Raw genomic sequence first — 12,662 nt, 5'->3', positions numbered from 1 at the left:
AATGCGAAGTCAAGTGGGCCTTAGGAAGCATCACTACGAACAAAGCTAGTGGAGGTGATGGAATTCCAGTCGAGCTATTTCAAATCCTGAAAGATGATGCTGTGAAAGTGCTGCACTCAATATGCAAGCAAATGTGGAAAACTCAGCAGTGGTCACAGGACTGGAAAAGGTCAGTTTTCATTCCAATCCCAAAGAAAGGCGATGACAAAGAATGCTCAAACTACCACACAATTGCACTCATCTCACACGCTAGTAAAGTAGTGCTCAAAATTCTCTAAGCCAGGCTTCAGCAATATGTGAGCCGTGAACTTCCTGATGTTAAAGATGGTTTTAGAAAGGCAGAGGAACCAGAGATCAAACTGCCAGCATCCACTGGATCATGGAAAAAGCAATACAGTTCCAGAAGAACATCTATTTCTGCTTTATTGACTATGTCAAAGCCTTTGACTGTGTGGATCACAATAAACTGTGGAAAATTCTTCAAGAGATGGGAATACCAGACCACCTGACCTGAATCTTGAGAAATCTGTATGCAGGTCAGGCAGCAACAGTTAGAACTGGACATGGAACAACAGACTGGTTCCAAATAGAAAAAGGAGTATGTCAAGTCTGTATATTATCACCCTGCTTATTTAACTTATATGAAGAGTACATCATGAGAAAGGCTGGACTGGAAGAAACACAAGCTGGAATCAAGATTGCCAGGAGAAATATCAATAACCTCAGATATGCAGGTGACACCACCCTTATGGCAGAAAGTGAAGAAGAACTAAAAAGCCTCTTGATTAAAGTGAAAGTGGAGAGTGAAAAAGTTGGCTTAAAGCTCAACATTCAGAAAACGAAGAACATGGCATCCGGTCCCATCACCTCATGGGAAATAGATGGGGAAACAGTGGAAACAGTGTCAGACTTTATTTTCTGGGGCTCGAAAATCACTGCAGATGGTGACTGCAGCCATGAAATTAAAAGACGCTTACTCCTTGGAAGGAAAGTTATGTCCAACCTAGATAGCGTATTAAAAAACAGAGATATTACTTTGCCAACAAAGGTCCGATGAGTCAAGGCTATGGTTTTTCCAGTAGGCATATATGGATGTGAGAGTTGGACTGTGGAGAAAGCTGAGCGCCGAAGAATTGATGCTTTTGAACTGTGGTGTTGGAGAAGACTCTTGAGAGTCCCTTGGACTGCAAGGAGATCCAACCAGTCCATTCTGAAGGAGATCAGCCCTGGGATTTCTTTGGAGGGAATGATGCTGAAGCTGAAACTCCAGTATTTTGGCCACCTCATGTGAAGAGCTGACTCATTGGAAAAGACTCTGATGCTGGGAGGGATTGGGGACAGGAGGAGAAGGGGAGGACAGAGGATGAGATGGCTGGATGGCCTCACTGACTCGATGGATGTGAGTCTCAGTGAACTCTGGGAGTTGGTGATGGACAGGGAGGCCTGGCCTGCTGCGATTCATGGGGTCACAAAGAGTCGGACAGGACTGAGCGACTGAACTGAACTGAACTGAACTGATACACCAAAGCAACAATAGTAACAAACCAAGGAACAGGTGAAAAATGATGAAACTTGAATAAGTTTTGCAGTTTAGTTAGTTGTATTTTAGTAATACCAAGTTCCTTATTTTAACAATTCTAGTATTATCTCAGATAATATCACTGGCATAGCTGGATGAAAGATAGACAAAAATCCTCTCTAATATTTTTGCATGTCTATGAAAGTCTAGGACTTCCCAGGTGGTAAACAACTTGCCTGCCAATGCAGGAGATTTAAGTGATGCAAATTCTATCCCTGGTTTGGGAAGGTCTGCTGGGGGAGGGCATGGCAACCCACTCCAGTATCCTTGCCTGGAGAATCCCATGGGCAGAGGAGCCTGGTCAGCTCCAGTCCATAGGGTCACAAAGAGCTGGACACCACTGAAGCAACATAGCATGCACATATGCATGAAAGACTAAAATATTTCAGAAAAGAAAGTTTCTTAGAAAGTAGGAAATAGTAAGTATATTAACATGATCCTCCTTTTCAGTAATCAGATATTTGTGTCTTACTTTTTATTTATTTAAAAATTATTTTTTGTCTTATTGTTTAAATGAAGGTATGATCAATACAACGTAATAAAAAGAAAGGACTGCTGAGGACATAGTTAACCTGGGGAATTGCAGTGTGTTATCTTTGCTATATTTTGATTTGGTCTTTGAGACAGAGCCTGTGCTACTGGATCTTAGTAAGATGTGCAATTAGCATTTCTGCCTGTGCTTTGAACTTTTCCATTACCTAGCTGAATTCCACTGCCTGAGTGTCAGACTTAAAAGATCCAGTGATCTGCTGCTGCTGCTGCTAAGTCACTCCAGTCGTGTCCGACTCTGTGTGACCCATAGACATCAGCCCACCAGGCTCTCCTGCCCCTGGGATTCTCCAGGCAAGAACACTGGAGTGGGTTGCCATTAGTGATCTACTAAATACCCTTATAGTCAACCAGGTGAAAACTTTCCCAGTTACTATCCATCTCCATACCATCTCTTGCCCCTGCTTCCCACAACCACATCTGTATTTTTTTTTAATGCTTTTTCCTACCCCAGTTGGTGGTAAGGTACAGACATAAGACAAAATCCTGTGAGTCATCCTCAACAACTCTTTTATTTGTAACATCTAATTTAAGCCAAGTCTCTCTGATTGGATCTCTTAGATACTTGCTGAATTCTCCCTTTTCACTCCTATTGCTACTGCCAAGGCATTTCCTCAACTGTCCTGTTTTAATAGACTGGATAATTATATAACATGGAAGTGTATCACAGTGATCTTAGATCATGCAGATCTGATTCCACTTTTTAGAACCCTATCATTACTGAAAGGTATGGGTGGGGGGTCCAGCTGCTCGCCGCTCAAAAGCCAATAAGTAGGCCAGGTTGGTGGGAATGAAAGTGCTTTATTTCAGATGCCAGAAACTGGGGAGGGAGGAGGGCGGTGGACATCTGTCCAAAGGCCGACCCCCTCCACCGAGACAAGCAGGGGGTGAGAGCATTTGTAGTCAGAGTCAGGGTGGGGGGAACATGCAGAAACAGCACAGTCATCTCTAACCGTCATCTTCAAATTGATCATCAGTGGTCTGACGAACATCATCGTGGTTGCTTTAGGTACAGTTAATCTTTAGTTATGGGGTGCACTTGTTCTTTGTGGTTTATTCTTGGAATTATGGCAGCTCATGTCCTGGGTACAGTTCAGTCATCATGTAGTTAATTTTTTCTTCATATTATAAGACAGCTCACAGGATATGGCTCAGAATACTATCTATAGCCCTTGAAAAAGAACTAAAGGTCCTTGACTATACTTAATGACTACATTATTATTGTTTATTCTCCTTTGCTTGTTTTCCTTTGTTTCAGTATTTGTCACTTCTCTGATTAAACTTATTCTTTGACTAAAGTTTTCCACAGATGAAAGGCAGACAGAGGACATGATGAGGGGCCAAGGACCATACAGTCTTGCTCCTTGTAGGAGCAAATTTAGCCAGCCTTGTATATAAGATTTGTTTTGTTGTTTAGTTGCTAAGTCATGTTTGACTCTTTTGCAACTCCATGGACTGTAGCCCACCAGGCAACTGTGTGCATAGGATTTCCCAGGTAAGAATGCTGGAGTGGGTTGCCATTTCCTTCTCCAGGGAATCTTTCTGACCCAGAGATTGAACTCATGTCTCCTGCATTGGCAGGCAAATTTTTACTTCTGAGCCACCTGGGAAGACCCTGTATATAGGATCAATTCAGTTCAGTCACTCAGTCATGTCACACTCTTTGAGACCCCATGGACTGCAACACACCAGGTTTCCCTGTCCATCACCAGCTCCCGGATGGGAGCTGAGTTTACTCAAACTCATGTCTACAGAGTTGGTGATGCCATCCAACCATCTCATCCTCTATCATCCCCTTATCTGGTCTTCAATCTTTCCCAGCATAATGGTCTTTAAAAATGAGTCAGTTCTTCACATCAGGTGACCAAAGTATTGGAGTTTCACCTTCAGCATCAGTCCTTCTAATGAACATTAAGAACTGATTTCCTTTAGGATGGACTGGTTGGATATCCTTGTTGTTCAAGGGACTCTCAAGAGTCTTTTCTAACACCACAGTTCAAAAGCATCAATTTTTCAGTGCTCAGTTTTCTTTATAGTCCAACTCTCACATCCATACATGACTACTGGAAAAACCATACCTTTGACTAGACTGACCTTTGTTGACAAAGTAATGTCTCTGCTTTTTAATATGCTGTCTAGGTTGGTTAAAACTTTTCTTCTAAGGAACAAGCATCTTTTAATTTCGTGGCTGCAGTCACCATCTGCAGTGATTTCGGAGCCCCCAAGAATAGTCTGTCACTGTTTCCACTGTTTCCCCATCTATTTGCCATGAAGTGGTGGGACCAGATGCCATGATCTTATTTTTCTGAATGTTGAGTTTTAAGCCAACTTTTTCACTCTCCTCTTTCACTTTCACCATTAGATCTTCTTCACTTTCTGCCACAAGGGTGGTGTCACATGCATATCTGAGGTTGTTGATATGTCTCCTGGCAATCTTGATTCCAGCTTGTGCTTCATCCAGTCCAGCATTTCTCATTACGTACACTGCATAGAAGTTAAATAAGCAGGGTGACAATATGCAGCCTTGACATACTCCTTTTCTTTATTTGGAACCAGTCTGTGTTTCATATCCAGTTCTAACTATTGCTTCCTGCATACAGATTTCTCAAGAGGCAGGTGAAGTGGTCTGGTATTCTCATCTCTTTCAGATTTTTCCACAGTTTGTTGTGATCCACGCAGGCAAAGGCTTTGGCATAGTCAATAAAACAGAAGTAGATGTTTTCCTGGAACTCTCTTCCTTTTTTGATGATCCAGTGGATGTTGACAATTTGATCTCTGGTTCCTCTGCCTTTTCTAAAACCAGCTTGAACATCTGGAGTTCTTGGTTGACGTACTGTTGAAGCCTGGAGTGGAGAATTTGGAGCATTACTTTGCTAGTGTGTGAGATAAGTGCCATTGTGCAATAGTTTGAGCATTCTTTGGCATTGCCTTTCTTTGGGATTGGAGTGAAAACTGACCTTTTCCCGTCCTGTGGCCACTGCTGATTTTTTTCAAATTTGCTGGCATATTGAGTGGAGCATTTTCATAGCATCATCTTTTAGGATTTGAAATAGCTCAACTAGAATTCCATCACCTCCACTAGCTTTGCTTGTAATGATGCTTCTTAAGTCCCACTTGACTTTGCATCCCAGAATGTCTCGGTCTAGGTGAGTGATCACACCATCATGATTATCTTGGTCGTGAAAGCTCTTTTTTGTATAGTTCTTCTGTGTATTCTTGCCACCTCTTCTTAATATCTTCTGCTTATGTTAGGTCCATACCATTTCTATCCTTTATTATGCCCATCTTTGCATGAAGTTTTCCCTTGGTATCTCTACTTTTCTTGAAAATATCTCTAGTCTTTCCCATTCGATTATTTTCCTCTATTTCTTTGCATTGATTACTGAGGAAGGCTTTCTTTTCTCTCCTTGCTATTCTTTGGAACTCTGCATTCAGATGGGTATATCTTTCCTTTTCTCCTTTGCCTTTTGCTTCTCTTCTTTTCACAGCTATTTGTAAGGCCTCCTCAGACAACCATTTTGCCTTTTTTGCATTTCTTTTTCTTGGGGATGGTCTTGATCACTGCCTCCTGTACGATGTCATGAACCTCCATCCATAATTCTTAAGGCATTCTATCAGCTCTAATCCCTTGAATCTATTTGACACTTCTACTCTATAGTCATAAGGGATTTGATTTAGGTCATACCTAAATGGTCTAGTGGTTTTCCCTACTTTCTTCAATTTAAGTCTGAATTTGGCAATAAGGAGTTCATGATCTGAGCCACATTCAGCTCCTGGTTTTGTCTTTTGCTGACTCAATGAAACTATGAGCCATGTCGTGTAGGGCCACCTAAGACAGATGAGTCATAGTGGAGATTTCTGACAAAACGTGGTCCACTGGACAAGGAGATGGCAAACCACTTCAAAGTGGTTTTACCACTTTGTAAATACCACAAAGTATTCTTACCTTGAGAACCCCATGAACAGTATGAAAATGCAAAAAGATAGGACACTGAAAGATAAGTCCCCAGGTGAGTAGGTGCCCAGTACACTACTGGAGATCAGTGGAGAAATAACTCCAGAAAGAATGAAGAGATGGAGTCAAATCAACAACAGCACCCAGTTGTGGATGTGACTGGGGATGGATTAAAGTCTGATGCTGTAAAGAACAATATTGCATAGGAACCTGGAATGTTAGGTCAATGAATCAAGGCAAATTGGAAGTGGTCAAACAGGAGATGGCAAGAGTGAACATCGACATTTTAGGAATCAGTGAACTAAAATAGACTGGAATGGGTGAATTTAACTCAGATGATCATTATGTCTGCTACTGTGTGCAAGAATCCCTTGGAAGAAATGGAGTAGCCATCATAGTCAACAGAAGAGTCCAAAATGTAGTACTTGGATGCAATCTCAAAAACAACAAAATGATTTCTGTTCATTTCCAAGGCAAACCATTCAATATCACAGTAATCCAAGTCTATGCCCTGACCAGTAATGCTGAAGAAGCTGAAGTTGAACAGTTCTATGAAGACCTACAAGACCTTCTAGAACTAACACCCAAAAAAGATGTCCTTTTCATTATAGGGGACTGGAATGCAAAAGTAGGAAGTCAAGAAACACCTGGAGTAACAGGCAATATTGACCTTGAAGTATATATGATAGACTATGAAAAATCTGCCTCTCATCCACTTTTGTAGCTCACTCGTTCATCACTTCCCTTTTGAAATGTTCACTTTAGGAACACTCAACTGCTTACAATGCCCTAATGGACACTTGTAATTCACTTTCACAAACTATTTACTCTGGCCCAAATTTTCTTCTTATCCTATTCTTTCTGCAAAACCCATATTCATTTCCCAAACTCTTGCACAGTCACAGATTTCTCTGGCATCCCACCATAAAAGCCAAATACCCCTTCATTACTTCATATGTATTCCTATTACTAGACATATATTTTTACATAAGTACCTCTTCTTCTCTTTGTGCACTCTGAATCTAACCAAGACTTATTCAACTTTGTATTCCTAGTGCCCAATTTAGCATATAGGAAGTCTCCTTAGATGGATTGTTAATAAATAAGTGTATGATTAATGAATAAATCAATGTTTATTTATCTCTTTAAAACTATGTATTTAGCAATGATATAAATAAGATCTGTATAGTAAAGTTTTTAATATCTAATATACTCCACTCTGGAGGACTTATTTACTGCTTTTAGAACTAAAAACATAAATAATAAGATAAGCTAGATTACTTTATTGTTGTTAAACTGGAGCTGTTCAACTCTATAGTTCTTCCCCAGAGAAAAGAAATATTTTCTGTGTCTTATGTAGTGGAAGGACTTTATTAGAAAAAGAACTTAGTTACCCACCTTGGAGGTTCATTGGGTTGTGTCTGTTTGGAGGTCATATTTGCCTTCACCTCATCCCTGTTTCCTGAAAATGAAACAGAATGTGCTGATAATGAATCAATAATATGTTGATGCTGTGCACAGGGATTAATCAAAAGCCCTCATTCTCTTTCAGGACAATTTCAAGCTGCCAGTAATCAGCAGAGGCAAGCAAGCTGGAGAGCAAGCCTAGCACATACTTGACAGTGACAATCAAGCTGTACACACTAATCTCTGTGGTGAAATTCAGACAGTGCCTTCCAGCCCCAAGGCAAGAAATGCACAGAATCTAAGGTTAAATACCAATCCCCTCATTCTTTCTTTGGGTCAACTAGTGCACATTCAAATCATTTAAACTGAGTTGCTTCTTTTTAATGGAGACACTAACTTACCTTTTCCTTTACTTGAGAGGAATATCTAATTAAAATAAAAATTTCCCCCTCCATTTGGATATAAGTGCTTCATTCTTGCAACTGACCATTTTTATCACTTCTTGCCTCCTCATTATATAAAGAGTAAATATCAACTTCATAGAGCAAAGTAAACCATTACCGCTCTGATTAAAGTGACCCTAACAATTTGGTGTTGATTGCCTCCTTCAGGGAGAATTCGTTGATAAATAATAACATAAGGACACAAAAGATGCTGTTTTAGCTGCTCTTCTGAAAAACAATACTTTGAAGTAAGAGCATATGAAAACTGATGAAAAAGTTTGTTCCTGTTTTTATTTTCCCGTTGAAAATTATATGAAGATAAAACAGTCATTCTGTTACAACTGTTTCATTTTACATGTGAAGAAATGTGAAACTAGACATGTTAAAAGGAATGTCCCACTGCACCCTAGTTATTTGTTTCTAGGATGTTAATTCAGTTCAACCACCTGTGTTCACAGAACCTACTTGTACTCCCTGACTTGACTGATTGCCACCTTATTCCCTTATTTCATATCTGGACAGGAAGCGCTCTCACTCAATACTAAATGTCCTCTTGGCCTGAATCATGGATTACACAAACCTCTGACATCAGTCAGAGAAGACTTCTGGGCTTGACCTCTCAGATCCCATATTCTAGCAGCCAGCTTCCCTTTACCAGATGTGCAGAACATCCCTATGTGTTATCTTATATGTCCATTTTTTTTTACCAATTTTTGCCCTACTCTGTGCCCCAGTAGGTTGACAAATATGGGTTACATCAATGTGCAACTTTATCTTCTGGTTTCTGGTTGGGTTTAACCAATTTGGAGCACCCACAGGAGATGGAGATAGGAGGACAGCAAAGTCAAGCTATTCATTCCCGCCATTCCTTCCCTACAGGATTAATGAACTCCCTCACCCAAAGGTCCCAGCATCTATCAATCAGGTGCCCTCTCGTGAGTAACAGACCCCCACTGTCACAGGCTACACCAAAACTTGTGCTTTCTTCACTTCATGTGTGTATCTGTTTGTCACTCAGTCATGTCTGACTCTTTGCAACCCCATGGACTATAGCCTGCCAGGCTCCTCCATCTGTGGAATTCTCCAGACATGAATACTGGAGTCGGTAGTCATTCCCTTCTCCAGGGGATCTTCCCTACCCAGGGATTGAAACTGGGGATCCTGCACTGCAGGCAAATTCTTTACCATCTGAGCCACCAGGGCTCATACCTTTATAAGCAGTTTCTTTCTAACTAATTCTCCTCTAGCTACTCATTTTCTTTCTTGTTTGAACTCAGAAGAATACATAAAAGGAAGAAAGGAGAAGTAGAATATAAAAAGCTGGAAAAATAAAGTAATATTTAGCTTGCTTCTCACTATTTCATCTCTATCTTATTCTCCAAAAGCTTGTTTCCTGGCAATGCAAACTCAAAGAATAAAAACTTTATTATCTGTACACTAGGCTGTTCTCCTTATTAAAATGTTTAAAAAAAATACCACTTAAGAAATATATGATCACATATGTATCATGCCATGGCTTACATTTGCAGAGCACATAAAAGTAAAATGGTTTTACTTTAGTTGATTTGTGACAATTCTTATCTACTAAAATATTGACATGTGGAAATACTTTTAAGAAAAACTCTTGATATGTTACTGTCTAATTGAAAATATTCTTATGAAGATGCTGACAATATTACTAAATGTGTGCAATAAAGCTCTAATTAAAACAGGAGGAAAGGGGTGGGACACAATCTTTAAAAGGATGATAAGGCCAGAGACAAGACAAAAACTGGTTAAACCAACTAGGTCCAAGATGGTGGATGAGTTGGATTCCAGTAGATCTTGAGCCTTGTTATATGCTCATTGTAATACATTAGCATCTAAATGACATACTCATCAGCACCATGACAGTACTGAGGCCAGCCATTAAAGGTAAAAAAGTGGGCAGTGGCCCAATTCCTGGAAATCCCTGCCCTTTCCCCAAAATAATTGGAATAATCTTCCCACTCATTGGGCTTCCCTGGTGAAGAATTTGCCTGCAATGTGGGAGATCCAGGTTTGATCCCTGGATCGGGAAGATGCCCTGGAGAAGGAAATGGCTACCCACTCTAGTATATTTGCTTAGGAAATCTCATAGACAGAGGAGCCTGCTGAGCTATAGTCCATGGTCGCCAAAAGTCAGACACTGCTGAGTGACTAACACAACCACACATTAGCCTATGAAATTACCCATCGCATAAAAGCTAACCATGCCATATTTCTAGGCTCGCTCACTCTCTCTCACCTTCTGAGATAGTCCACACTCTGTCTGCAGAGTGTGTTTCTCTCTAAATAAATCTACTTCTTACCTATCACTTTGTCTCTCAATTGGTTATTTCTGAGATGAGACTTCAAGAACCTCAAATTCACTGGGAACATAATCAGTTAAAAAACTGGTTAGTAGCATAAAGTTGGATCAGACTGCTGTGAAAGGGCATTTTCTCCTCCCCAACTTTGAAAGGTATGTTTCAAAAACCTTCACATAAGAATGAGCTCTTGACTGGGGTTAAAGTGTAATTTTCAAAATATTCAAAACATGACTCATGTAACTATAAAATAAACATGTATCAGAGATTTTATTAATTCATTAATAAAAGCACCAGTAAGATGGAAAGACTAGCTCAAAGGAGATCTTGAGAAACAGAGATTTATATAAGAAAAAGATTTCCTTTTTGATTTAATTATAGTCAGTCTACTCTAAGACCTCTAGGCCTTGACCTTGGGCTTTAGTTTCTGTCTTTGTTAGGCCTGCATCACCTAGTTGTAGTAAGAATTTTACTGTCTATTTAGAAGGAACTGCCACCCTCAGTATCTGATCATCCTCAATATTTGAGCAAATTCCTCGAATATAACCCCCCGCTCCACCTTGTAATATCTGATCACTCTGGCCTGCCTTTGGCAAGAACTCTGCTACATGAGTTTAACAAGAATCTTCCCTAACCTGGGGATCTCTTTATAGTGATTTTCTGTTCACCAACTCCCCGACTCTCCTTGACTATAAATTCCCACTTTCCCTTGTATTCAGAATTGAGCCCAATGGCTCTCTCACTTATTGTAAAACCTCATTGCAGCAGGTTTTGCAGGTAAAATCTTCCTTACAATTCTTTGTCAGAATAATTTTTTAACATTAATCAGTCAGCTAATAAAATGCTGAAATGGATTGGCTAATAGATACAAAACTGTGTAATGTCCTACAGAGAAATAAAATAAAATGCTTGGCATCATCTTTTCTCCCATCCAGAAATATACATGTCAACATGTAAATGGAAAAGAGTGAAAGATCTTTGGGTAGCAAATAGTTAAGTCAATACAGATGCATTCTCCAATAAAATCAAATAGTTTTGGGGTGAGTCTGTTAAACAATGGCAAACTGTTTAATAATACAAGGTCATTCAGTTATCTTCTGCTTTATTTTATGCATTTTGGATAAGTCTTAACACAAGATATTAACAGTTTATAGAATATGAGATTGGTATGGATGAGATTACTAAGAAGCCTATGCCAACTTTCCAATTTTCATTTGCTTGTATCAAAATGAAGACAAAATCCTATAGAACCATATCAGTAAAATATCCATTGATAATGTATTAAAAATAAAGAAAAATCTTTCTGTGGCTTAGGATTCCTTAAGCTTTTATATTTCTGTATCTACCCTTGGTCAATTTAGGCAGTACACACGAAGTTCATGAGAGTCTTCCTTTTCTATCTAACTTTAATAACTTTCTTTTTGATATATTCCCATGGATAACTAAATTATCAAAATATAGCATTTTTCTTCAATCCAACTGACTGCAACTATTCTCACATGTCACAAGTTAATTTTTATTTTAAAGAATTGATTTCATGAGACATAGACTACCACTACCATAAAACTACCACTGGCCTACAGAAAGAGTTTTAGGGATTTTTTTCTTACTCAGACTATTCTTAAAAGTTTCCAAATATTTTCTCCTTTGAAATCATTTTAAACACATTTTAAAATAATATGGCAGTTTATAAACACAAGACTCTCTCTCAAAAATAAAGTAATAAAACTAAAGAAATATGAATAACAGAAGATACAAAGGTGAAATATAAGAGAAAATATTCCATAGAAAACAGAAAGTAATAGCTGAACTAAATACTTAACATATGTCAAGAATTAAGAGTGGTCCATTCCATACCATAATAATTTGCCTTCATGTGAATTATTCATCCTATGGCTCCATAGTGGAAAAAGTAGCAAACCCAAACTCATACAGCTAAAAAGTATACATCAGGGTGGGAACCTCTGTGGATTGCCTTTGTCTACACCAGGCTGCCTTCCTAACAAATGATATATTTTACCTTTTATAACTATGGGTTATAGTGGCACTAAAACAAAACAATCAATCAATTTATGAATGGGCTTCCCTGGTGGCTCAAATGGTAAAGAATCTGCTTGCAATGTAGGAGATGTGGGTTCAATCCCTGGGTCAGGAAGATACCCTGGAGAAGGGAGTGCCTATTCACAATCATATTCTTGCCTGGAGAATTCTATAGACAGAGGAGCCTGGCAGGCTATAGTCCCTGAGGTGGGGAACAGTCAGACATGACTGGGAGACTAACACTTTCACTCAAAACAAAGCAACCAATCAATTTATTAATATCCATTGATTTTTGAGTGTAGCACTTTCTTTGCCTTATTGATTATGGAAATAATTTCTTCACAAAAATAAGAAAAAGATAG

The 12,662-nt window shown here is 39.2% G+C and overlaps 1 long non-coding RNA gene across 1 annotated transcript in view; it reads right to left on the bottom strand.

Moving 5' to 3' along the window:
• LOC133254723 (uncharacterized) overlaps positions 1–12,662 on the bottom strand; it is a 108,428-nt gene that overhangs the window by 33,204 nt on the left and 62,562 nt on the right. The window contains exon 2 of the long non-coding RNA XR_009738752.1: positions 7,482–7,545. This is a non-coding gene — a long non-coding RNA (uncharacterized LOC133254723). The remainder of the gene's footprint in view (positions 1–7,481; positions 7,546–12,662) is intronic.

This window comes from Bos javanicus, chromosome 1 (genome assembly GCF_032452875.1).
Source record: "Bos javanicus breed banteng chromosome 1, ARS-OSU_banteng_1.0, whole genome shotgun sequence".
In the NCBI taxonomy this organism is placed as follows: domain Eukaryota; kingdom Metazoa; phylum Chordata; class Mammalia; order Artiodactyla; family Bovidae; genus Bos; species Bos javanicus.
This window is presented reverse-complemented; position numbering and strand designations above follow the sequence as displayed.